Genomic DNA, 23,261 nt, shown 5'->3' with positions numbered 1-23,261 from the left:
TTTTCTGGCTGCTCCCCCCCTCCCCCGCCTTGAAACAAAAGTAGAGGTGGAAACTGAGTGGACAGGACGGTAACATTTACTGCATTTAATGTGAATCGCAATTATGGAACAAAATGTGAGGAGACGCGAGCGACCCGTTCTTGAGACAACGCAGCTATTCGTGTGCCTCATTCTTTGTGGCTAGGTGGAATTCCACTTCTGCTTAGGTAACAGCTGCAGTCTGATGTAAAAATCCTCTACTGCTATGGCACTTGTGCAAAGCAGATTCTGCTAATTAAGAACTCCTGTTTACGTTTTCTAATATGATTTTTAAAGCCCCCAGAGAAGGTGATACTCCTTCCCAGGCAGAAGGACCAGCTAACCTAATGACGTCTTGCAGGAGGAGTTCAGCTGTTTGTCCTTTACTGTGAATGCGAACGTAGTTCAGGTAGAGAACTGCTTGTATATTGCCCCCATACTGCTTGTGCGTGGTAGTTCTGGGCAGTAAACATCAGGGATGGAAAACAGCAACTGCTCTTTTCATTTGCAGAAATGAAATACATAGCTTGCTCTGAAGGCTGGCTGCATCTAATTGAAATAATTGCAGAATGTTACTTTGCATGATGCAGATAGATTGACACCTGAAAACAAATACATCTGAGACATCAATAATTTGCATATCACAACAGAACTGAAAGTGATCTGTGATTAATATTCAGCCAATTAAAAAACTGAAGTGTTTAAAATGTAAACTCCCTTAATTATTGAGCCATTAATAAAGTACTGTTCACATAAAAGGGAATGCGTGCATCTAAAGTGCCTGGCTTACAAGGATTTGCATATAGTGTAAGCTAAATTTCTCAAACTTCTACTTGAATAAACTTACAGAATAGAGAGCAAAGGTTTGTCATCAAACTCCTTTTGGAAAACATATTGTTTATAGGTATATTTTCACAGGCACAGAAATCATAGAATCATAGAATGGCCTGGGTTGAAAAGGACCTCAAAGATCATTGAGTTTCAGGCCCCCTGCTGAGTGCAGGGTTGCCAACCACTAGACCAGGCTGCCCAGAGCCACGTCCAGCCTGGCCTTGATGCAGGTGTGAAGATGATGGTCCACTATTCTTTAACCAGCAATATTAAGCTGGGTGTTAAACCACTGCCTTGCTTATTTAGTAGATGAAACTGCATAAAGACAATATCAAAGGCAGATCACTACTCCCACCACTATTCTCTGCTTAGAAACTGAATCAAAAAACAAACACAGAGCATAACAGTACGTAGGTCACTCCAAAAGTAATGCCTCCTAATTATTTCCATGGAAACTACAACTGATACAAACAGCACGATAACACTGTTTCATAGAGCAAATTCTCAGCTACCAAACACTGTTTTTTCACACAGTCACCACCATTTCCTCTGCATTTTCACTAGCAATGAACAGGAGCCTGCATGCTGCACTCATAACAATCTGCACCATTAGAGGCGACCCACTGTCACCATCAGCACTGCTGAAACGCAGCACCCACCGCCTCACTGTGCTACATCCACTGCTGGTATCCATAAACATTCAGCAAGTGTCAGTGAATGTCAGTGGGTGCCATTTTTTCCACATGGAGGAATTCAGTTCCACATCTTTGCTTCATACATGCTTCCATGTCAGATTCATTCTGTCAGACTGCCCCTCTGCTGCCATCTGTCACGCAGCAACAAAATGTAATGGAATATTGGTGGGAAGGTTCAGCCTCTACTGCCATCCACCAACATCCACCTCTGACATTGTGATCTAACATACTAAATTAAGAGGCATTACTTTTGGAGCAGTCCTCATAGATCGTATTTTAACTAAGTAAACCAGGAAATGAGTAAGCATCTAAGAGAACTGAAATTGTGCTATAACTAAATAATTTTTGATGTCTCTATTATAAGAGGTTATTGGCAATGACATATGTTTATGTAGAACTTATCTGAAAATAAAACTTAGTTACACAAATGAATTTAATTGTTCAGATTTTAGTATGTCGTATTTTAATATTTACTTCTATTTTGTAGTCATGAAAAATAACTCCTCCTCCAAATCATATTTAAGTGGCTCTAGGCCACTTGTCCTGACCTACATTATGTCAGACTCACTAAGATTTAAGCTCAGAACAACATGAGGACAACAAACAAAACCAAAGTGAGGATAAAGTAGAACATAAGCACAAGTTTAGAGTGAAGACTGTGATCCAAGATGAAGATGTAAGGAAGAATTCACTTTAAGGGGTTACATCCTAGAATCACTTGACTGTAACCCCTTCTTTGAGATCTGGATAAAGCTTTTGTCACCTGTAAGAGAATAGTCACAATGCAAAGGCCAGTGGAGGTGCTGAATCTAATGCCAACAGCACAAAACCTCCGAGAGCATATTTCTTAAGCTGCTCGTCACACATGCATGTAGGACTTCAACTAAAGTCAAGAGAAGTTTTGCGCAATAAATTGCTTTATTCCAGCCACAGTAACTTTCTGAGAAATTAACTGATGAGAAACGGGAGCTAAACATCTTACTTATTCTTGGGGGGATTTCCCAGTGTATTTTAAGATGCATTATCTGAGCACAGGCTGCATGTGTACACATGCTTGTGTGAGTTGTTTGATAGACGTGCTTATGGCCAACCTTTACACTACCTATGGCTGCAAGGGCATCCTAAATGCTTTTTCTACAGGCACTGAAGGGCACGTCTCTGCTCTCTCTCTGCTCTCTTTGTCTGTTGTCATCCTGAAAACGACAAAAGAGCTAGACCCCTCTAGTTTGAGCTAACGAGAGATGCTGATTGTCCAGACACCTGTGGCTCTTGAAATCAGAAGACCAAGACAAGAAATCCCAATCTCCGTGACCAGCCAGGGAGCATGCCTTCCTTGTTTGTGTGCTGACCTATGTGCTGGCCAGCTGTAAGCAAGCCTTCTTTGAATAGGAAAATAAAGGTTTATGTGAGCTTTGCCTGCTTCTGGAGTTTCCACAGTTAAACAGTTTCTGTTTAACAATCCTACAGTATGGTTCTGCTCTCAGATAAATCGCTAACAACTACTACACTCAGCAAACAACACCCGACACAGCAAAATACAACAATGACTCTACAGAGGTGTCTTAAAATAGGTCTTCAAATGATAGGACATCGCCTTTTGAGGAGGAAAAAAAAAGGCAATAACTCTACTCATTGTCCTCGTTGTCTGTGTATTTAGCCAGACTGTCAGAAGAGGGGGAGGGAGAGCATCCTTGAAAACTGTGTGTACTGGAGTGAGTCTCTGCATGTGCATCCTTTTAAAGGTACAGTGTGATAGGAAACAGTGTGAGTCTGCAATACACTGAAGATAGAACCACTGTGAAAGAGTACTGTGCTAAATAATGTGGAAGAAGTGCTGTCAGATACACGTCTCTGCATGGCTCCATATTATTTCCACCTAACTCACTCCACTTCATCTGGGAGCCCTCTTCAGTGTGCAACAAATAACTGATCACCTGCTCCAGGAAAGCATCACCTGAGAGAACACTGCCATAAATGCATCCTTTCAGCAGGAATTGGAAGGGATTTTCCATTCCATCTTTTCCCATTCATTAGCAATGAGTCAATTCCTTGAAAGTTTGATAGAAATAGGCACGCTGCTGGTCATGGATCTTCTGTCTAACTCTCTTTGTAAACTCAGCCTGGGGGGATGTCCAGCCCCATAACAGCACTCTTGCCAGATTTTACCATCAGGGCTCTGTGAATAGGGATTTATTTACTAAATTGCAAGATGTCAATGCAATGCCATCAGTACACATTTACTTATTTCCTTTCTCTGTGCTCATTTACACAGGGATTGTTTAACCTCCAGCTCACTGTTGGAGCCTACCACCAAGCTCAGCCTATTCCTCCGTCCCCTGAGACAATGAAGATTGTGAAATCAGAAACAAACAAACAAACAACTAATGGATGCAGAACTTATCTGAGATATTGTTCTGTAATAAAAAACTAGAATAATAAAAACTAGAAGCAGCTGTTGTCCTGCCCAACACTGCTGCAGAAACTGCTCAGTAAACTGATTTCTCAGGAAAAAAAAAGTGTATTTACAATAAGGATTCCACACTAGATAATGCTGATATTATTGAATATGCCAAATCAGGAAATAATACCCCATCTTCCCCAAGTAATCTATGAACTCAATAGTACAACTAAGGCCATGTACTGTAGAGAAATACCAAGTTTAAAAAAAAAATTGACTGTGGTTGGAAATGATGTAGGATAGGAAGAAAAGAGGTGCTCTAAGAAGGGGGGAAATGTATTGTGTGACAAGGCTTGTTTCTTTGGTTGCTTCTAATAACTTATCAGACAAGATATCTTTTATGGCATGAATGCCACACACGTTAGGCTTCCGGTCAGGTCTGGATGGGTTAAGGTCACTTGACATTAACAGAATATTAATAACTTACTTGGAATACTCTAATTCACACTGCCCCAAGTTTTACTCACATGTGAGACTATCCCATGTCAACTTCTGGAATTCCCAAAACTTCTCACCTAAGTGAAGGTGGACTGTATAACCCTCTTAACTGCAAGCTGAAAAGTATCTTCCTTTTTGTCTTAGAAAGTTCAAGAACTTTCTCTTTCAAGAGCTGTATGACAAACGAGAGTAAGGTAATTGTCATCTAATCTAGATTGAAAAAAACAACCTTGCTCTTGCTGAAGTTTAAGCTGGTGCTGACTCTTGGATGGAGAGCTACAGCTGTGACATTTTAGAGCAGAGAACAGGTGCAGAGCAACTTGCTAACCGTAGTGTCACTGTTCACTGGGAGGATCACCCCCCCAGGTATTACTGTTCCTTTGCTGAGCAGCTACAAGACAATTGTGGCAGAATGAATATACATCTACAGAAGAAACTAGGTGCATTATACTTGTTGCTTGGTTTGGGGAACAAGTTACTCTAGGGGGGAAATATTTGAAGCAAAATTAAGATATTGTATGAGTTTGCTTGTTGCTCTACTTTAATCTCTTTTTGCTTCTGGGGTTTCTTTTGCAGCTGCCCTAATTTCCTCTACTTTAACATTTTCTATTAATTTCCATGATGATCTCCATGAGGCCTTAAGGCTCATAAGCTGACAGACTTTTTATTATTGTTTTTTAAAAGGGAGGCATGTTCTAGCTTTCCTATTACCGTCTGTTGCAAAGGAAAGTAGAACCGTGGTCTTTCAAGGGAGCAGAAACTGCAGCTACTTCATTAACTGTGTGGTGACATTTTCTTAAACCTAATGATTACAGACCAACGCTTGTCTGATGTAAACAAGCTTCAGGGAACAAATGCTGAACGCGTAACCAAAGAAGAGATGTTTGCTGTGAACAACAAACATTTTGTTGCCAAATCAAAATGGTCAGGGAAGAGACTGTGATTTATATGGATGTGTCATCTCTGAGAATTCCAGTACATCCTTGATGAAAGAGGTCTTTTTGTTAGCTGGCTGCTCCACATACTTGTTTCCATGGCCTGAGCAACTAATTCAGAATGGTCCCAAATCAAACAAAATGAAATATCCCTTGTCTTAGCAAAGGCTTAAGCACAGCAATATGTAGAGGCAGGTATGTTGTGCTCTCCACTGCATGGATACAGAAGGAAAAAGAAGCTGAACCACTGAAAAGAAGATGGAAAAACACAGGAATATCTTTAAAAAAATTAAAGGTACATTTGAGGTGGGTAAAATCATTACTTGGGGCAGTGAAGTCTTTCAAATGATTTTAACTCTTTTTTTTTTTTTTTTTTACAAGTACCTCAAAGGAAAGAGAATCCTGATGATGTGACACAAACCTTGTAGTCATGGCACTCCTGAGGGTGTCCTAGCTTCTGATAACACGGTATGCCATCCACAGATAAAACTAAGATGGGTGTTTAGAAAACCATGATGGAAAAGTAGGTGTTTATGTTCATATTTATGGGCAGTTTCATGAATGAGGGAAGAAATCATGCTCTGTCCTCCCTGTTCCTCTTTTTCATGTCCTTTCTACCAGCCAAAAGGACTGGTCATACTCTTTCTTTGTGCCAGATCTGGCATATACTAGACCCTCCTTGATCCAGCTCACTAACCTCAAAGTAATTGCTTTTTTTTTCCTTCTCTTGGTTATGTTAGTTTTCAGCCAGGTTAGGGAACTGAATTGGCTTAGACAGAGCTCCAGTATGTGTCAAAGCTGGTGGGAGCGCCCAGCCACATGGTGGGAGACAGATGGGAGAAGGTATGAGGGGAGGATAAACTGGACTGACTTCTAGCAACAGCACTTGTGAAATCATTTTACAGTGTCTTCTGTAACATCACAGTCACGTAAATCCAGGAGAATTCAATTTTAAGCAAAGTTTATATAGAAAAGTAAAGGAGAAACGTAAATTCGAGAATTGTTTCTTTGCTTCACTAGAAAAAGGTCTGGACTTTCTCACGCATAGGCCCTCTAAGATTTAAAAAGGAAATATATATTTTCTTTCCACATGTCCATGAAATCAAATTTTCAGAAGAAATATTTAAACATATTTACTAAATAGTGAAAGAATCAAGGAAAGATCTATGTATAAGGCTTAAACCAATGGCTGAATGTTGAAAACATCATACTCTAAAGGAGAATTTTAATCTTATTTAAATCCTCTTATGACAATATGCTTGTAGACACACTCTCTATAACCAAAGGAATCAAATGCAGTGTGTCTGCTTAATTGCAAGATCTATGACTGGAACGCTTTTCTGACATACAGCATTTCAGGTCTTCTCTAGGAGATGAAGTTATAACCTGTCAGACAAATTAGAAGTCAGCAAGCTCTGAACATAAATGGAAATTTATTAAATGAAATAAATGATAGAATGCATTAGCATATCAATAAAATAATTAAGAAGCATTGCAATGGGATGAAGAAGAAAAAACTGACATATCATAACAGGGAGACCCTAGCAGGGATCACATAAAACAACTGAAGAACAAATGTAAGTGACTGGAGAGAGCAGCAGTAGGGAGAGTTTTAAGAAGCTTGTACAGAATTTAGGAGGTTGGCTACGAGTATGAGTAATATTCAGAGAGACCTTTATCCACTAATGGAACTGACAGAAGCTGACAATTACGACAACGGTAATGAACCTATCTTATCTATTTCAAGACACCTTGTACAAAGAATTTTGAGAGAAAGAAAAAAAAAAAGATATTATTCTTTGGTTGGTTAAAATATCATAACTTCAAGGGATTCCCTTTCTATTCAGTCTGCATGGAAAATACACAAAAGCACCATAATTGCAGAACATTTAAATAGGTCATTTAAAATAGATCCTACAAAGTGAGAGGGAAAAAAAAGTCCACCCTACTTTAAAGTTATTCTTTAACAAAAAAAGAAAGAGGATTACTTTTCTATTATCTTCCATGCTTTAGAAGCCCAAGAAAGCCTGTAGATTTACTTTAGAAAGCCTGTAGATTTACTTTATATGGCTGCTTTGCTTTAAGATTAACCCAAATGTAATGTCTTCTTGATGTTTACAGATGCCAAGAGATCTAAGACATCTCATTTTCTCCCTTTTCAGTTTGTTATGAATACATGCAAGATTGACTTCATGCCTTTTTCTTACCCTATATTGTGCTATTTCTTTATCTCCAAGATCATTGTCCTTGCTCGTATTTTTTGAAAGAAGCTTTTGTTGAGGTTGCAATGGATATCACTATAATACAATTTCTCTTGTCAGCATTCCCATTAGTGACTGTGGTTTTAATTGAGGTCCTTAAACAAAGGACAAAGTCCAAGTGTAACACATCTTTCACTGAAGCCAATGACATCACACACAGATTTGTTTACAATGAGAATTTCCAGTGCTTTTCTATTTTAGTCAAAAGTTCTGTAGTGTGATGACTATTTTGAATATAAACGTCCATTCTCTATGCAAATCAGGATTTGCTCATACTATAAGTACATAAACCAGTTAACTAGTAGCATAAAATGATTTTCAAGTGTTGTTTCCTTCCTAAAGTCATAGCTTGTTAGTTTTGACAGATACACAGTGAAATGTAATGGAATCTGAAAATGTCTTTCTCTGTTTCTTTTTGCCCTTTAAAAACTGATGTGCAGTTGGTAGGTCAATATGGATACATGCATACAATGGTCCAGGTTTCAGCTGAGGTCACCAGTGAGCGGGAGTGAAGCTGCCCCTCAGGGTCCAACGTGGCAACTAACTTTTGGGGAGTTGCTTACCAGCATTTATAACATTTCTTCACCCGCAACCATGTCTATTCAAGCATCAAAAAGTGCAGTTTAGAAGCCAACCTACAAAACAGCAAAGGCAAATAAACTCTGAATGCTCAGTTCTATTGTTATCCAATTTTTGGAAGTAGTTGTCTATTCTGCATTATTGTTCTGCTTAGTACAGAACTAATATCTCACTGACATCTTATCTTCTACTCATGTTTTTGTTCATAAATTTGTTTTCTAAATTGTGGAAGAAGATTACCTCAATTCTAAAGATTTACTGAATAGATGTTAAAATATAGACATTCTTTGAATCTACCAAACCTCGTGTTATCATTGTAATGAAGAATCAGTATTCTCAAAATGCATCATAGAGCCTAACAGCTGAATTTTGTGGCCTTTGTTCTGTCAACAATCAGCTTTGGATTTCTTTCAGATGATGTGACATCTTTATCAAATGAAAAATCCCTATGCAACATTTAATCATTTTGTTGTATTTCCCCAGTGAGCTGTTTTTTAAAATTATTTTTAATTAAAAGAGGTATATCTAAAAGAAATGTTATTTTCAGCGATACTTAACGCTAAGCAGAGCTGCTATCCCTAAGGTAGAAAAGTCAGGTATGAAGTATAGGAGAACAGAGTAGGGAAACCTATTCCAGAACAATTATCCTGCAACTCTTACATTGTGGTGGCATCTCTGGGCAGCACTTTGATAAAGATTGTCACAGGTAATGTTCTCAGATCCTTTTCCTAGATGGAAGCAGAACAGAGCTAGCATGTGGGAATTCCTCTCACATCGTTAATATTTGAAATTTATCCAGAATGTATAGTTGAAATTGAAAATTTAGAAAACATTTTCACTTGCTCTGGCAATAAATATTACAAATGCACAATACTCATCTCAGCTGATAAAGTTATTTATAGCACATTTTGTAATTCATCACTGTTTTAAAATCCCTCTCACTGATTTTCAGAAGGAAACATTGTGGAACAAGGCCCATTATTTTTATTAAATCAGGTGCAAGAAACCTCTTGATGCAGTGAACTTTGGAACAGACTGATCTGTATGTGTCTCTAGTCACCTAACTCTTGCTCAGGTGTGTAATTTCATTCAAAGTGATGAGAATTTGGTATATGTTTCCTTACCTTCTTTTTCTTTTTGTATCAGTAAACACTAGGTATGGTTGTGTAATCTGCTCAAGGATTTCAGTTCCGAATTTCTGACTTTAATTTAAGCTAGAGTTCCCTTTACAGAGCTGCACACAGCTGCCTTTATGCTGGTCTCTCTGATTAGAAAATCACATCCCTCTTCTTTGTGAACTGCTTTGAAGCCTTCAAGTGACAAATAACAGGGACCTTAATCCTCTGTTTTTCCAAACAATTTGTAAATCAGAACCATCCAAACACACTTGCAATGAGAGAGTGTGGCCTGCGGTTTGAAGAACATGATGGTTCACTGCATCTCTCTGAAGTACTTAGAGCTCACATTTCTTAGATTTCATTTCAGCAGCTCTCCGGTGCTCTCTCCAGCCTGCTTTTCTGAGGAGCAAAGCAGCAAACAGATGCACAGACCAACACTTGATAAGACCATTTGTTAAGTAAAATTCTCATCTCCATTACAATTTTGCAGCTTCCTATTATTATGTCTAGGTTAATCAAAGACAATTATAGAGTCCCAGTGAAGCTGCCAGACATCTATTAGGATGCACAGAGGAAGACCATATTAATATACACAAAGGATAGTGTTGCATCCTTTGAAATCATTATTTTCACTGCAGTGAGGAATGGCAAAATCAAGTATTAAGAAAGAGCAAGCAGCGATTTCTTAAGTGAGTTATTGTTTGTGTATTGGCTCCTTAAAAATGATATATTTTTCACGATGCAGAAAATAGCCTGCCCTTGTGTCTGTGAAATAGCATTCCAGTACTCTGGAAAACACCTTGAAGGACTGCACTTGCGTCCAAAACACAGTGGTATCTGCATATCACCACAATGGTGTTGCCCTGAGCCTCTCCCCGTAACCTAAATTAGGCACTGAGCAGACAGCAAATTGATTTGCCCGGAGCTGGCACGTGCATGATACACAGTCCATATGCAAAGCACCCAGGTAGGTAGGAGGTGATGGGGAAGGCAAGAACGTTTTGGTCCTTGTACAGCCAGAGTTGCTCCAGTTTTGCATCTGCTACCTCATCCCTTAACCTGACAGCTGAACACCACGGAAGAAGAACCAAACCTGCACTCTTAGTTCTGAGAAAACAAAAGCTCTTCCTGTGCTTCCAGGTAGCTGGATTTTCCCCTGCAGCATACAGGATCAGCCAATACAGCTTCATGGCCCAGGTTTGTACCTTACTATGCCTTAAGCCCCTCTTGATGTCAAGAAGTACTTAACATTGGCAACTCATTTCCCATCCCTCTTCTAGCTCCACTTTAAATCATTACCATCTTCCTGTTTTTTGTTTGTTTCTTTATTTATTTTTAAGGAGCAGAAGAGATAAACTATATGTACAAGAACAAGATTGAAATAAAAAAGCTTGTTAATGACATAGGAGTCTGTAATATTATTGCTGACCACAAGTTCAGCTAATGCAAAGCTGTGCTATTTGCAGACACCTTCCTGCCTGGGAGAAATGAACCAGAACATTCCAGACTGCTGAGCACCAAGGGAAGGAGTGTTATCTGCAAGTGCTTTACCCTATCACCTCTGAGAAATAGAGAGTTGTACTGGGAGTCAGCTGAAATGAACACAAATCTCTGTCCTTTCCAGCTGAAGGGCCCTCAGAAATGCTCCAAATTTGGTTGCTATTAACCCAGTGCCACCGTTTCCTGCCTTCCAGAGAAACGGAAGCTGGAGGTCTGGAAAATCTCTGGAAGCAAAGCTGTGCATTTGGATCGCTTTAAAAATTGGAGTCAGTAAGTGAGCATGCTGATGTCACATTTCATGTGACGGAATCTGCCCTCTCCAGCCATTCCCGTTTGGGGTCTAGGCCTCGGCTTCCTCACAGCAGCACATATCACACACTTCCTGCAGGGCCATTCCTCTGACATTGAGCCAGCACTTGCAGGCAATTGAACTCAAACTCTGAACAAGTCGAAGATCACAGATTTATCATAAAGCCTTGTTCAGAGTTTTAGAACACGCTAAGTTGCCTATGCAGTTACACAAAGACTAAAGGCATTAACAACCTCTGCCTCAAAACTCTTCGGTAAGATTTTGACTCCTAAAAGTACCTCTTTTGAAAATACACCTTCACTACTTTGGAAAATATTACTATTTAATTTGTGCATTAATTCCTGTGAACAAATATGCACTTTCTACTACTGCAGTCTTTGCTCCTGCTCTCACTCATGTAATAGCAATTGGACCATATCCATAATTTGTTTTATCAAGGAAAGGGAATCAATTCATTTGGCAAAAAGTGTTTTCTTCTATTTCACTTCGTTATTTTCATTGTTTCTTCTACCAAACTGGGGAATACTTAAACATCAGTATTTTCCAAAGAGGTTTTTTTATGCATTGTGTATTACATTTCATCAATTCTGAATCTGGAATAAGGTAGTTGTCAAAACAAATGGCTTACCTGCTAAGATAGCTAGCATTACTTCTAAGCTCTTCCATAGGGTAAAAAATTGAGAACTTTTCAAATAGCAGTCACTGTTAATTAGATAGGAACTTGTAGAAGGCAGCAATGAAATTAAAACAGGAGCTTGGTTTAATATATTTGAAAGTCCAAACATTAATATCTCATTGGGAGGAGCTTTGAATTATACTGAAATAAGTTCCAGAACTGGCTTCTTATTATTCAGCAAGCAATCTATTTGCAATATTTAACAAATCAGACGTTTGATGAATAATTGTTGATGGATCTTGTCAAATCCAGTCTGCTTCACTGCTTTTCACAGAACTGTATCAGAGAAGCTAGACACAGCATATGTCTAGGAGGATCCACAAACTTTCTGATTGTTTTGTCCACTAGACTTTTGAACTCCACCACAGAACTATTAATATTGTCCCTTATACAGAATTATTCTTTAACAGGTCTGGATAAACCAGAAATCTGTAGCACAGCTCCCTGGTGCTGCTGGATGGAACCATTAGAAGGGCTCCGTGTTTGATTTAAGGGGAGATGTTGACCCTAATTCTGCTTTCAGTTAATATGTAAATATGCAACTAAAACAATATAAGCCACATGATGTAGATGAAAGCACAATCTCCCCCTATTAATAAGAAGAGAGAAAAGCTACTATTTGCAATTTACTCTACCTGTAATGTTTCATTCATGACCGTAATTATAGTGTATTTTTCAAGTGTACAGCCCTCAGATAATATTTACTGCTTGGTAAGTTCTTGTGATCCATCTGATAAGAATCTTCTTATCTTTAATTTGCTCAGATCTTGCAGATCATCCTAGTCAAGATTTTGGCTCTGGAGAATAACCTGGTCACGTCACTGATTGATGGCTCTGCATCTTGTCTTCTTTGAATTGCAGGGACCTTCTGCAAATAAATAGCCCAGTCCTAGGGCAGAGCTGGAGACTGTGAGCTAAGGCAGTGTGGCTGAGACTCCCTGCTGAAAGGTGAGCAGGCAAAGAGAGAAGGATGAGGTCTGTTACAAACAGCTGGGTTGTGGGATGGCCACAAACAACAGGGTAAAACAGATTTCACTGAAGTCATTTTTAAGCAGTAGCCAGCTGTTTCTAGATACCTAAACCAAGCTTCCTCCAGTCCTGCAGAGATTGTTGTGTGTTAGAAACTCATCCTTGAAAGAGCTTTGAAACCTGACACAGGGATTTTGGTTTTTATGGGTTTTCTTGGACCCAAGCCCTTGTCTTTACTGTAGAAGAGGAGAACGTACAAATCATTCCACCCTCCCTGTAAGAATATAGAACTCCCCAAGACCAGTCTGGCAAGGCTGTCCTTGCCACCAACCAAGAGAAGAGCTGGCCTGACTGTGGGTGGATGTAGTATTTCATTCTTCAGTAAATTAGCTGAAAGTTTTGCTGCAAAAACTCACGTAAAAGGCATAAAACAAAAAGCTTCATGGTACTTCTCCAGCTTTCATTTATCATCCCTTTAAATTAGGAATAATACATCTGGATCATTTTAGTAAGTCAACCTGCTCTACTGCATTTTGTTTTGTAGCCAGATGAATTTGTTGAAAGTTTCATTAAGAAGCTGAAAAATTCAGTGAGATAAACTGCAGTGCCCTTATTTCTCACAAGACAGTCTGTTTATCCCTCACCTACATCAGTTTAAGTCAAAAGAAGCCCAGATGACTTCCTTGTACCCACTTGGCACATCTCAAAGTGCAGTAAGACAACATTTTGGGGCCAGTAGGCATGTGTGCACAAACATAAAGATGTGCAAATGCATGCACACACTCATGCACTGGTACACACAGAGCAATCAAGGCTTTTAGCTTGGATCCATCACTCTGGTTTACCATGCAGGAACTCACTGTTGTATTAGCAAACAGTTGTATTAGCACAACTGGCAGAGGTGCTAAAGGACAGAAGTGAATTATGAGAAAATGCAATGTTTAAATGAGTTCCAAGATAATGTGTTTGTGAAATGGCAAATTAAGATGCTTCCTTGTCCATGGTCTGACAGTACAGTCTCCCAGCTACAACTACCAGATCAAAGAAACTGCAGCCACAAGATGCAAACTGCTGTTCCCACTCCACAGAGTGTTAAGTTCACTTTGCTGGTTCAAGTTGCAATGTAGTGCAAGACATTTCTGTTCCGTTAGACTAAACCTCATGCTGATTGCTCAGGCACTCACCAGTTTTGTTTTATGCTTTATCAGATGTTGCCACAGCCAGTAGGAACTCATAATAAAAATTCAGAGCCATCATAATCCCTTTATCATACGCTGTAATTTAACAGGACTACATACAACTCTATGTGTACACCTGATTTGCAGTGATTTTGTACCTCTTGGTGATCTTATAAAGAACCAATGCTGTACTAATAATGGTATAACCACAAACAAAATCTAAGCAGAAGATCACATTTCAGGAATTTATTGGAGATGACAGAGAAATGTGTGTGTGATTCTATAGACAGAGCGTACTGAATAGTATGGTATGGCACAACATAGCATGGCACAGTACGGTATGGTGTGGCAAGTCACTTTTTTTTTTCTAATTTAAGAACAGATTGCAGAGAAACATGCCTTAAATTTGTTCGTGGCTATTAATAACCAGACATTACTGATTTTGTCTATTCCTAAACTGGATTAAAACATAAGCTACAGGAATGTTCTTAATCATTCGGACCCTCTAAATATAAGTTGTGACTGATCTTTACCGGCACCTAAAATATTAAAATTAACATCCTGTGATAAAAATGGTACATTTTCCACTCTGGGAAACTATTCCCTATTAAAAAGCCATCCAAGTTAGTATCTACCATATGTTATTCCCAGCAAAATTCAAAATAATATGCTCCAGGGAAATTCATGTTTGGGTTCCCAGGTTTGGGTATCTGCTCTCTGGAACACTTCTAGTAAGATTGCTGCTGTGGATCAGAGGGGAGAAGTATCAAAGTACCTGCAGCTTGCTATTCTGGATCAATTTGTACGCTGGTGGTAATTTCACTCAAACCAGTGGAGAAGAGCCAAGTCCGTTTTATTTTAAGTACAGGTTGTCTTTATCCACGAGATGGCACTCTCTTTGCCACTTCTGTGCTAGACAGGACTGGCGACAGATGAAATACAACAGGAGAAAATGAATCCAGCCATACAATACAGAAAAAAATATATATGTTTATCTTCATTCTTAATTTATTCAGAGAAAAAGTAACTGCTCCTCATTTTTAGAGCTGTACATTTCATTTGTGTCAAGCTCAACATATAAGACACTAAACTGGATGTTTACCTTCAATGTCAGTGTAGATAAATCTACATATCCACATTTTGCCCACTGTGCATGCATTCACATTCACTGTTGACTGGGAACAATTGCCACATAAAGCCACAAATGTTATGGGTTTACTCAGAAGTCACTGAAATTTCACAAACATTTTAGCCTAGCTGGCAACTTGTGCAGCTTACTAACAATCAGAGACAGCTGCACGTCATACTGCTCTGGGTGGTGATAAAAGTATTTTAGGAGCTTTTCTTTATTTATTTAATATTCAGAAAGCCTTCAAAGGGAGCCCAGCTAAAGAAATGTCATAAAATGACTAAAAGTCTCTTGTGGCATCGTGCCCCCATTGAACTAAACGAAGCATAAGACAAACTTACAAGCAACTAAGCATCTCTACAGTATTCATCTCTAAAGCAACAGCAGTCTCTGATGGATCACGTTAACTGATAATCTATGTGTAAACTTAATGTTTGCAACAAGAAGAAAAAGGACCTTGTTAAAAAGTAGCTAATGCTGTTCAGTTTATTATAAATAGATATACTGATATACAGGTGTGTGTGTCTAAAATGGAACAAAGTACTGCCTGCTACACTTGGGACAATTAACACTGAAAAACAGCCACTATAGAGCCAACATTGCAATCATAATACAACATTAAAAAATGGTGAGCCCTAAGCAAGTGGTACTGTTCTTGCCAGAATGTAGTGACCCTCTATGATTAGTGAACAGGTGTAGCACAGAAAACAACATCAGAGAGGATCAGCAGTGCCAGGCACAGCAGGGGTAGCTCCGCATGCAACATGTAGAGGAGAGGGGTTGTGCAACAGATGTTCCCAAGTGGGAATGATACGTGGGGAATGATAATTGTTGCCAGCCAGGGTGAAGTGTCATATAATGACTTTTACTGAGGAAGGCACCTCATGTAGAGTCACTCATGTGACTTCCAGGATGGGAAGAAAGCCCAGAGCCCCAGTAACATGACCATAGCAGAGCAGCTCAGTCTGATGGGCTCGGCTGGATATTGTTAGCCTGCTGATGAGGGCTTGATGGCTGCTGACACAACATAGGCAGCATAGTTGATGGGCTGGATGGATTTCTGAAGTGCGAGTTACGGGGCAGCAGCTTTCAGAGGGTTTGTGATGGGGAGACACAACAACAACAACTACCTCCCTGCATGCCCAAAGCCTTCCACTGCTGGCAGCAGCAGCTACCAAGGCACCTCTCGAGTCTTTGGCAAAGGAAAGAAGTCTAGGCAAAACACAATGTATTTTGTCCCCCTGTGGCTCCGCACAGTTCAAAGAGTCTTTCTTTAAGCAGAGCCATGACAGGGCTATATTAGTATCTGCAATATGACATGGACGAGACGGATGCATTGCAATGCTAAATATTCATGCTGGTTTTCAAAAAGTTTTCTTTTACTTTAATATATTTTTGCTATCTGTGTTTTTGGAGGTCACACACAGAATGCTTAAATGCAAAGGGAGGAGGGAGATGTTAGAAGCAGGTACAAAGAAAATGGAGACAAATGTTTTCTGGGAATCAAGCTATACATTTCTCCTCAGTTGTTCCTAGACATCTTTAACTGAAGATGGTTACAGCTAGAGAAGATTATGGGAGCAAGCAGAGAAGTAATGTGGAAGGATAGACAAAAGTGTGGGATACTGAAGCAAGAGCTGCCAAGCCTCTCATCAGAGCACAGCACAGAGACATGAGACGGCGACACTAGTGGAATAGTTTTAGGGGTAGGAGTTCTTTTTTGTTTTTTTTTTCTGTCATTGGTCTCCTGACAAGAGGCACCGGAACCCTGAGCAACTCTTGCCAGATAGTGCTAACATAGCACGATAGATAAGAAGCAGGGTGGTTTCTCACAGTGGGATTAAACAGTGGGAACTGGGGAGAAAATCACCCTATTTGTGCGCTGCTGGTGTCATCTGAGTTACAGCTGACTCTGAATACACCGCGAGTTCTGATAAAGAACAAGCAGTTTTCTCCCCACAGTGGCAGGGAGGCCTGGTCTGCTCACAGGGGTCCCTCCATGGCAGGAGTGGCTGTGCAGAAGGAAGGCTCTGGGCAACCAATTAATCCAGTCAGTGAGAGCAGCAACATAAATATAAGCTAGGCTATACAGCTTGCATACTTTTAATATACACCTACTTTCAGAACTGTTCTGGTGTAGTCTCTTTTCCATATGATTGCTGCACAGGAAGGAATGCCACGCATCTAACATCTTCAGTGGTATCCCAACCTTCCTTTGCATTGCTTCCCTTATATTACTGAGGAAAAGCCCTGACCTGCCTAACTCTGCCGAGTAACAACTAAAGTCACCTACAGACTGAGAGCTGGCATCTGAAAACCTTTCAGCTTACATGTCCAGTTAGAAGTTTTGGAGTCAAAAGCCAAGATTTCTTTCAAATAATTGTTCTGATGTATGGTTTAAACAAATCCTACCAAGCAAACATTGCAATGACTGAAATTGGACACAAATAGCAGTTTTCTTCCATGGAGATTCTAATCCCTCAAGACCTTTTTTTTTCCTCCCTAACTCTCAAATGATGACTTCTGGAGTACAGTCTCATACTGAGCTCTCGTTTTGCTTGTTGCAAAGGATATTTTTATAATTTTAGTCTTGTTTTTGTTTTCTCCTTGCTCTACAGAATTACTGCTACAATTCTAGTGGACTGTCATAGGCATATACGTTGTTTGATATTTTAATTCTAATGAGGGTCTCAAAATTAGAACAAGCCCTTTATAGTGACAGTGAATGATGACTCACTGTATAAAAGAGTCTTCTAGACAGACAATTATTTAGGCATGTATTTCAGGGGATCATCCATTAGGTGTCTCAGAGGAAGAGATTATTTTTTTATCAACAGGGAAGACACGACAGTGAGTTAAATTACCTTGAAGGCAATTCTGACTCATGAGGGGTAATGGGAAGTGATTTGAGAGATACAAATATGCCCTGGCTAAAAATGGCTTTTCTTGTTTAGTATATGGCATTTGAAGCTTACTAATTGTCATGATTTTCTTGTGCGTATAGCTATCTGAGACAATCCACTAGGCCTGGCTTAGGGTTTGTTGCTTAAGCAATGAATCATCTTAGAAGTGATTGTGTTCTGACATTGCCACCCCAGACCCAGCCTTGCAAAGAGTTATGGTTGCAAGCTCAGAGGGACTACATAGGATAACATGGTCCAGGCCTCAGACAGGGATGATTTCTATGATGACTACAAACTATGCTAGCAAAGCAGCCAAAGTAGCCCCTGGGTGTGTGTTTACTCAGTTTCATTCATCCTGAAAGAAATCATCACAGGCTGGAGGAAATTCATGACACTTATTAGGTGCTTGAAGATGGACTTCAAATTGTTGGCTTGAAAATTGTCGCCTGAGTGGTATGCCCATCATGGTTACCTTACTGCATTTAGATTATCTCATTATAATACTACCTGGGGGCTTTGCCCTTTATATGGAGTCAAACTTCATCTGTAGCAGCTCTTGACACCACTCACTGCAGTGGCACTCAGAAGGGCTTAGCCTGAGGAATCATTGAGGCTGCTTAGAGCTGACTAATTCTGATATCTTGAGCTGACTGGGTATACTGGAAAGTGTGAAGAAGTACAAATGAATAGAGCACGGTGATTTCCTCTTTTCCTATGATGCAGGTGAAGTATTTTTCCAATGAACTCTTTTGAGTTCTCCATGCAGCACTTCCCTGGTGACCAGTATCGTGCAATGACTTTTTTTGAAAAACTGTAGGTTGCAGCATAAAAAAGGTGTAATTCAATGTAAAAAAGTGTGAACATTGTTACTGCTACCCTGTAAAACAAATGCGATCCTTCTGACACGAAGGCAGTGCATGGCCTTCGGTTTATAGTTGTCTGTAACATCCAGGGCAAATTAGAGCTTTAGGGCTGAAAAATCATATATCTTCAAACCACCTCACCTCTGGAACTTAGAAATACTACCTTATTTCAATCTTTCTATTAACAAAGGTAAAAGCACTCTTCATAGGGAACTAAAAACATAAGACAGGCCTCTTCAGTTTGGATAAATGAATGTATCCTTTTAAAAAAAAAGAAAAGAAAAGAAAGGAGAACTCATTACAAGAATGAAAATTAATAGCATTCCCTTATACAGTCTTTGATAGAGATTCTGTCTGAGTTAATCTGACTTAATTTCAAGTGTTTGCATGATCCCATATTTTCACTTTCTTTATCTACTGTTCACAGATTTTTTACTTTTTTTTTAAAGCAAGGAATCTTGCTTATGTTAAAATAGCTCCATAAAATAGCTCACATTTGAAAATAAAAATGCATTCTTTTCAAAAACAATGCCAGTATTGAAGCAATTATGTAGCAGACAATGCTAACGTGAAAGCAGCTATCACAGATCAAATCCAGGAGCTTCACTGCAGAATAATCACTTGCACTGTGAGAGAGCAGCAGACAATATTGGCATTAGAAACGGTTTTAAAAGAGAGAAATGACGAAAGCCATATGTACTAAATACAGTCACTAAATTGGTACACATCCAATCTGTGATATTGTTTTGTGTATACACAAATGCAATTTATATATTAGATCCAAGTCAAAGTTAGTATTAAACCGATGAATAAAACCTTGTATTAAAATCTGAAACCACTACTTCTATTGGAGCTCAAAGAGAACTCTCCAAGGTAGATTCAACACACCTCACTACCTCAACACATTTATTTCATCATCACTGTTGCAATAACCTACACTGAAGTGCTTCTAAAATAATTATCAATAACAAAGATAGCCATTGTCAGCCATGCTGAGCAAATACTGTTTTCCTGCCTGCTAGCCCATTCCAAGCCATAATGTTCTGTTCCCCTCACAATGGAAATGTGAGGGATGGAAAGTTACCTAGCTGTGCACATGTTTGATTAAAACACAACACAGCACAACAACACAACAGCACAACAGCACTGTTACAGAAATCATCTTCAAGTATTTTAATAGAACATGTTAGTTTTCTGTTATTATTTTTATTGTAACATTCCAATATGCATTTGTATCCGTCCCTTGTCTTTGGCTCTGGATTTAATTTCTGTGGGAAGTAGTTTCCATCTTCCTTCACTTATGCAATCAGTAGTTTTAGTCAATATGTACAACCATGGAACTTCAGTCGCAGTGATTAAAACCAGCTAAGGACAGTACCATTTGCCCGTCTCTGTGTTGGGGAAGTAAACGTAAACAGCCTTTCTCTCCTGGGAGTTAAGCAATCAAAAAAGTTACACAGAATTGCTATTAAAGCATGTATCCAGAGTGGAAGTGCAAGCAGTAAATAGCACTTTCCCAGTGTAATGACATCCCTGTCCCTCTTGAAAGTGCTTGAAAACCCGTAGGGTTTGTCTGACTATAGATGGGCTGATGGCTATGGTATGATTTTAGTGCTTGATCCATCCTGCTGACCGTTTGTTACTCATGTTTCAGAAGGAAAGAAATCATGATCTGCTTGCCTGAAATCAGATCCATCATAGGGAATTTCCAAATTTTAGCCCAGCGTCTTAAGAAAAGATCTTAAAAATAATTTGCAATTATTTTTTTTAAGAGAAAGGGAAAGAGAAAAAAGAGAGCAAAAAGACCAAGTTACACAAAACAAAAATATTTTTAGCAGTATCAAAAACCTAGTCCCGATTCTGACATTTGGAAATATGGAAACAGAATTTCTATGAATGAATGAAAAATGTAATTCATTCTCTCTTTATTATCTTTTCAGATAAATCTTGAGTTGGTGGATAATTTTAAATTTACTAAATTTTCATAAAAACTAGAGGTGGCAGAATATTCACAAATGTTAAAATGTGAAAAAGTTTTAAAAAGCATTTAGGAAAAAAGTAATCAGAAAAATCTCAAAGTTGTAATGAATTTTGTTTTTTAACTGCATGGAAATCAACCATGCTACAGAAAATCACAAATGAAAATGAGAAGCAATCTGAAATACATCTAATGGCAATTTTGGGCTGAGCATCAATCGAGAAAGAGAAATTATGGGTCTTGCCAAATGTGTTTAGAAGCAGATCATATATGCAGATCATCTTCTATGAATGAAAACCACATCAGCACTTTTAAAAACTATATTTCCAGGCATCTTTATACAATAGGAAAACTGAAATAAATATTTAAAACATCTATCTACCTATCTGCATATAACCACAAAAAATACAATTAATAGTTAAAGATAAGACAAATATTAAACACGAAAACTTTCTGGTGTACGAACATGATGGACTGATAAATGATTTTTAAAATCCCTTCCAACTCAAGCCATTCAATGGACTGGCATTATTTGTTTGGGTTTGTGCACAGTAGATTATTTTAAGAACTGGAAATAAATTATAAGACACAAACAAGAAAACAAACAAGAAAAACTTGAAAGCTGTTAGGTTATGGAATTAGGGAACATATTATTGGCAGTGATAAATCATATTTAATTCAACCAAAGAAAGATCACAACTATTTTAATTTGGCAATAGATTGAATCAAACAGATCCTTTGTACTTGGCAAGAGAATTAAATGTAATAGGTTCCTCCAACTCATTACTATACCTTCTTTGTGTTGTGTATTTATGATGTAGGTTACCATACAGGAAATGTAAAACTGCTGGGAAATTAGAAAAAGAAGATAAAAATAATTCAGTGTTGTACCTGACAAAGCACTAGAGTTGTCTGCATCCTTTTAATTCAGCTGTTCTGTAATATTCCAGACAACATTTGCATCTTAATGCTTAACAGAATGACCGCAAAGCCAAAGCTGAACAATTCATTAACTTGTATTTCTTTTCATTTAACTTCATTGAAACTTCACTTATCCTTGCAAAAACATATGCTTAAACTCTGCCAGAAATGGAATAAGAAAATGCTAAAGTAATCAGCCACCAGAAAGGTATTTGAACACAGTGGGAAAATGTCCTTGAGCTCGAACAGAAGATAAGCATATAAAGAAGTGAATACTGTACTACTTGCCTTTTTAAGATACCTAGCCAGAGGAAAAAAAAAATGTAGTACCAAGAAAGACATATTACACATTTCAAGAAACGCTGACCATTATTTGTGATCTATATTATGCCACCAGGTACAGTAAAGGCATCTTTTCCAAACAAGTGATGAAAATGCTTTGGGAAGGGCATATGTCCTATTAAAATCACAAAATATTTCATAGAAATTCAAAGTGGGAGCAAGGGAGGTTTAAATCTCACAGTATTTTCTTCAGCATGTAAAGTAATGGCCTGTGAGAGTCAGTCATCTACTCTAACACACTAAAGCCTTGCTCCTACAACCTGGAAGTCAATGACATTCAAATCAAGTTGAGGGAAAACAAGACTGAGAGCCCTCGCAAGTGGAAGTAGATACTGAATTTGATAAACAGCTCCTTGGTGGAAACTTCACATGTATACAGTTCCCATGTGTTTACCTAGCCTTTAACTTGACATCACAATGGTGAATTATTTTGTAACAGACTGATGATAACTTTAATAGATGGCAATATGTAGGTTCATAAATGAGAAACAAGTCTTCAAAAATCCCATAAAATTCATAAAAATTCCACTCCAATTTGTTTTGTTGAAAGCCCAGTATATTAACACCTGTTAAAAGGAAATGCACTGATAGTAGTCCTAGAAAGAAAAAAATAAAGAGCCACAGTGAACTGACACAATGATTATCCTATTTTATCAACGTTCCTTGTGTACAGTGATATAGTTCCACATAACAATGTTGATTTCAATAGAGAACATATTTGCAAAAGGCTGTAACCTAAAATGTGGTGCGAATTTTCTGTAAATTCCCTGGTGAGCTCTTATACATACATCTGGTAAAACTTGTTTAATAAAATAAAAAATCTTTGCTATCTGGGAAGAATGGATCTTTAATAATTGATTTCAAAAAAATAGCAGGGGAATAATTAGTTGATAACAGCAGCTGAGATACATGAAGAACTAATTATGTCAAACCAGTCTTTCGCTTCTTGACAGTGTAACCAATATACTAGATAAGAAGGAATAAGTAGATGTGATAAATGCTTCTTTTTTTCTATCACTAATTTTTAAATAACTATTGAGAAATGATTTTCTGCAAAAAACACCATCTTTTAAGTGCATGACTAAATAATAATAGTAATAATAATAATGATAATAATTTGCTTAGAGTAGCTATGACAGGTTCATTGCTGAAGTGGGAA

This window comes from Numida meleagris, chromosome 8 (genome assembly GCF_002078875.1).
Source record: "Numida meleagris isolate 19003 breed g44 Domestic line chromosome 8, NumMel1.0, whole genome shotgun sequence".
NCBI lineage: Eukaryota > Metazoa > Chordata > Aves > Galliformes > Numididae > Numida > Numida meleagris.
The sequence above is the reverse complement of the archived record's forward strand: the minus strand, read 5'-3'. Positions refer to the sequence as shown.